We start from the raw sequence: 6000 nt of genomic DNA on the forward strand, positions 1-6000 counted from the left end.
CCCCTACGGGGTAATTGCCAAACCCAAATGGGGTCATGTTAAAATACTCCTTAACTTTGGACTACTTAATTTCAAGAAATGTGACATATAACCCCACTTTTGTATACTTTCTACTTTAATAAATTATTTTATGGGGTACTTAGATTGCTTGCTTGATTTTGTTGCTGCTTCAACAAATTATTGCTTGCTCTTTTGGGCTTGCTCTCTTTTTCCCACTCGCTCCATCGATTGCCTCCACAAATCCATGTGTTTTTCCTTGATTTTGAAGAACTACCAAACCACTTTCACTCACCAAGGAGGATTCATTCCTCTTTAGAAATGGTGCATTTTCTACATCAATTTGAAAATGGATGTCCACCATTTTCTTTTTCTTGAGGGCCTCCATGGTTTCATACACTTTACACTTATAAGATAATATTGCACAAATCATCTAAATAATAAATAAAATAACCTTGCCTTACAAAAACATAGTAAGACACTTGACTTAGTAAATTACACAGAACATGATACAATTAAATGCACAAACATTTAATACAACTAAAACACATAATACAATTTAAGATCACAGACATTGTTAAACTATTGCATAAATCAAGATTTAAAACTAACTATATCAAACATGCTTTAAAAAATAATATCAATAACATCAACATATATACATTGTAAAGAGAAAACAAAACTAATATCACATACAAAGATATCATACAAACAATAAATAAAATAACTTACATTTAGCAAATGTGGAGGCACACTTGACTTCATAAATCATAAATAACTACAAACACAAATCACATCTAAATACTACAAAAAATGTGCAACTATAAAATGTCAAAGAAATGAAAAACTCCTAACGGAACAATACCTGATTCTCAGTTGTTCCTCTTGTATTCCAAGAAGCTGAAGTTGATGGATCTTGCTCTAAAATAGATTATATTCTCGTAAACATCTTGAAATCTATTTTAAATAATCTTTTGTAGAAAACTAATACACTGTAAAGTGATAGAAATCAAAATTAATATCACATAAGATATCACACAAACAATAAATAAATTGACTTGCAATTAGCAAATTTAGAGGTACACTTGACTTCAAGAATCATAAATAAACAACACAAACATAATACAATTAAAACACATAATACAATTTAAGATCACAGAGATTATTAAACTATTTGCATGTAAAATAAATCAGAATTTAAAACTAACTATATCAATAACATCAGCATATATACATTGTAAAGTGACAATAAACAAAACTAATATCACATGTAAAGATATCACACAAACAATAGATAAATTGACTTGTATTTAGCAAATGTAGATGCACACTTAACTTTGTAAATCATAAATAGCTACAAACACAAATCACATATGAATACTATAAACATTGTTAAACTATGAAATGTCAAATAAATCAAAAACTTTTGAATGAACAGTTACACCTGCTTCTCAATTGTTCCTATTGTATTCCAAGATGTTGATGTTGATGGATCTTGCTCCAAACAAATTATATTCTCCTAAACATCTTGAAATCTATTTCAAATAATGTTTTTCAAAAAGCTAATACATTGTAAAGTGATAGAAACCAAAACTAATATCACATATAAAGATATCACACAAACAATAAATAAATTTACTTCCATCTATCAAACTTAGAGGGCCTACACTTGACTTCAAAAAACATAAATAAATGACACAAATCACATGTTAAACTATCAAATGTAAAATAAAACAAAAACTTTTGAATGACCATCACCTGACCCTCCTCAGTGGGCCCCTTTTGCATTCTAAGAGGCTGAAGTTAATGGATCTTGCTCCAAAACAAATCATATCATGCCAAACATCTTGAAATCTATTTCAAACAATCTTTTGGAGAAAATTATACATAGTAAGAGTGTAGTGGCTGCTCTTTCTTGTAAGAAAGCCTCTATAAGCTCACTTTTCATGAAATGACTTTCAAAACAAACAAATCTTTGAATATTATCAAACAATGTAGTAAAAGAAACCAACACAACTACAAAAAACGAAGTATAAACTATTTTTTTCTTTAAAGTTGCATCATTTTCTATTGTCTTACATTGTTCCAAAGGATATCTCACCTCAACTAACCTCAATCTCCATGAAAGATACTTGGATAGACCCCAAAACTTCACGAGCTCTTCGAAATCATGTCCTCCTATAGACCAATGTTGAGATATGGACAAAAGAAACAATTATTTTCATGCATAGCCAAGTGTAATGCTTGAAAATCAATCTTCTTTCAACCTTTCTCAAAGAATGTGATCCACTAGCTCCTTTTAAGCTTGAAACACATTCCATCATTCATGGTTCACCTAGAACATTGATTGCCTCGAGTTTCTTCACAAAAATGATTTGAGATCACAACAAAATTTTAGATTAGAGAAGAAGTGATAGAATTTGAGCGAAAAGCGCCCAAGATAGAGCAAGAAGAAGGTAGAGTGAATATCTCTCAAAAATCTTGAAAGTTTTGAAAGAATGAGAGTGAAATGGGAGGGAAATGCAAGTGAAGAAGGAAAATGATGAGATTTTGGCATGAGATTATGTCCCATGATGAGAACAAAGAGAGAAGCTTCCCGCTCAAAAGAAAGGAGCAGATTTCAAAAGGGTTTGAGCAAGAGAATTTTGAAAAGATCATGAATAAATGAGGGAGAGGAAAGAGGAATGAGAGAGAATGAGAGGAGTGTGATAGTTGTATGGGAGGATTTGGTTATAGGACAAATGGTGCAAGTTTGGTTCAAAACCTAGGTTTTTCAGTATGGTTACTATTCAAAAATGTGATCAGAGAGTGGAGGCAGCAAGTGGGAGGCCTACATCAAACTTTGGGCCTTTGAATAAGAAATACAAAAGTCAAGCCCATTCCAATTTTCTATTTCCCTCCACTATCCAATATTTTACTCAGTTTTATTCACTGTCCAATATTTTACTCACTTGTATTCACCTTATCCTTCCATGTCACTGGCCCAAGGGCTCTCTTACAATGCCTCTTTTTTTGTCCAAATTTTTTGTAATGATATCTCTTGTAGTGTGGAAACTATAGTGGACTTGGATGTGATATTCTAATCTCAAATCAAAACAAGCGTATGTCCTCCAGTTCATGGTCCAAGGACCCATTAGCAACAAAATGGTCCATAGAAGAAGTTAAGGCCAATCATGCTACTTAACCCAGAGCAAGATATAGTGAGCAAGGCTCCTATCATTCAAACAGAGTATTTGAAAAAGGAGAAGGCGGGAGAGTATCTCTAGATTTGTACTTGGGGGATCCATTGTTTTCTCACCCACCAGCTAATACTATCCATCCCTACTATCCTATCTCACTTGGGTAGTTGAACTCGACCTTTGGGCACTATGACCTTGGCCATTAGTCAAGAAGTTCCTGACCATCTTGAGCCATGTGTAGTCCATCTCAATACCCAGGCTAGAAGAAGGGTGTCCCTCTACTTACTCCCTTCTTTTCCTAGTGAAAGAAGCACCTAGGCAAATGCAAGAAGGGCCTACCAGCTTTATAAGAGCTTGAGAGATGATACATAGTGGACAAAACCAAACCATGTAGTCTCAAACTAAGGAATCCTAAGGACCCCAAAGCCCTTGCAAAGCATGAGCTTAAACATGAATAAAGAAGTCAGGTATAGAAATCAAAAGCCAATAAAGATGATGGCATGTTCAATATCCCCACCTAAAAGGACTCCAATGCTCCTCCATCCATCACCTATAGCAATTAGTGAAGTTTTGAGCTGCTCTGGACTCCAAAATTAGACATGTTAGCATGGGCTAAAGTCTTTGGTCATTTTCTTTACTGCTCTCGCATCAATTTTCTAGGGTCGACTCCCCTTCCATCTCGACCTACTTAGTGTTAATTTTCTTTACTGAGTTTCCTCAAGCCGTGCTTTGTCTCAGAAGATAGTGTGGCTCTTAAAATCAATCATCTCAATGCCAAGCAAAAGGTTAAGGCTTGTAGAGGCATATTATGCAATTGCCTTCCAAGGCAAGGACAAAGTACAGAACTCTCCCTACAAAGTGGGCAACAAATCCACCTTGATCTCCTAAAGCCACCCATAATCCATCCATCCAAGACCATTTTGGGGGATCATGGCAAAATAACCTTATTCCACTTGCAAATACAAGGAAGCATAGAGAAAGTTCGTTTGCAAATGAACTAGGAATACAAAAGCCTCCTTCTTCCAATTGTGGTGGAGTGAAACATGGTTTAGGAGTGATACATCTTGAATAGTTCAGCACTTGTTATTTGTATTCCTTATGATCCTAAGGGAATTACGATGGAGTACGATATGTATATTCATCAACCTAGATTCTAGAGGAAAGGCATGTTAGAGATACGATGTCACAAGAAAGGCTTCAATCCATTATCCTTCAATAGAATCAAAATCTTTTCCTTATGGCCTTTGAGAACTTTAGTATTAGCTAGCTTCACTTATAAGGAATTTTAAGTTTTATATTTTGCTCACCCATGTGTACTCACTACACTCTATTTAGTTTTTAGAGCTATATCCAACATAATAATTAAAATAATGCCTTACATTTGCACTAACAACCCATAAAGAAGATAACATATTCAAGATAAGAAGGTCTATAAAGAAAAGCATTTAATCCTAATCAAAACACTCGCATCACATTACACATCATCAGAAAGAGAATATTGTGACAAAATAAAGGGGTACTATTCTAATGCCTTGTGTTTGATTAATTACACTTTGACCAAAAAAGGACAAACAACAAAACACAAGGGGTAGTGCAAAGGGGGAATATAATAGAGAATCCATTTTAAACAAGAACAATGAATATAAATTATAGTCCGATGTTGTACAACAGGTGACATTTGCAATTTTTCTAAAGAAAATGCTTACCATGCAATGGTCATAGCATGATACTTCAGTTAATTGATCAAGAAATGGATCTTTGACTTAGATGGTATTCCATTTGTCCTTAAAAGTTTTTAATTCATTTTTACGTTTTAAAACTTCTTTTAACATATTTTTTCCCGTGATGTTGTATGACTAATCTAGACCAACTGTATATTTGCTAGGGGAATTTTAGTTGTAAAAAAGATTCTAATATGTCTAGAAGTAGTACTTTAGGTGAGTACTATGCATGATGGATAAGAAAAACAACGCTAACTTGTCACTCCTTTGAGCAAGGTCATCGTAAGGACTCCTTTATAAAGAAACACTAGTAATTGGTTATTCCAAAGTTAAAAGTAATAAGACTATTTCTTTTATGTTGGTATTACAATATTATAAATCTCTTTTCATGCCAAATGAATTCTTTCCACACTATGATGTACATTATATATTGTTGAAATTACAATGGGTTCTTTTCTTCATGAGTTTCATGTGAATACTCATGTAGTATTGTTTTGACTTAGCCTTGGCCCTCAAAATTTGTTAAAATAGCATCCCAATTTATCATTGAGCACCCTTGAATCCCAATTGTAATGCAAAATTTTGTTGAGGATCTCAACTCTAGTCTGGGTTATATGCAAGTAGGACTAGGCCCTTCATGGAGATTTGATGTTAAGTGTAGACAAGATCTAGGAATCTTTATATGTAAGTAATAGAAAGACAATATCTAGGAATCTTAAATGTAACAGAAAGACAATATACAATCGAAGTTCCCATTCTTTAGAGAAGTTGTAGTGCTTATATGGGACAAGTCACCACACATTCATGATTAAATTATAGTGCAATGACTAGCTAAGCATGATCTTCTTATGCATTCCTCTCTGTGATGACTATAAAGCTCAAGCAAATTTACCTGTAATCATCAAAGATAATGAGAATCCATTATAAAGCTTTATCGTATGCACTCTTCATAGCTTTAAGACATTAATGGGAACATAATCACTCAACTCAACTTTATACATGAGATTAATTAACCTATGTTTATCCATGGGTTAATTTATTTTATGCATAGGCTAATCTTTTAAGCCTAATGTGCACATTAGATGTGAAATTCAAGAAGGGAG

This window comes from Dipteris shenzhenensis, chromosome 2, assembly GCF_047967505.1.
Source record: "Dipteris shenzhenensis isolate YYH24624 ecotype China chromosome 2, Dip_SZ_1.0, whole genome shotgun sequence".
NCBI classification, from domain to species: domain Eukaryota; kingdom Viridiplantae; phylum Streptophyta; class Polypodiopsida; order Gleicheniales; family Dipteridaceae; genus Dipteris; species Dipteris shenzhenensis.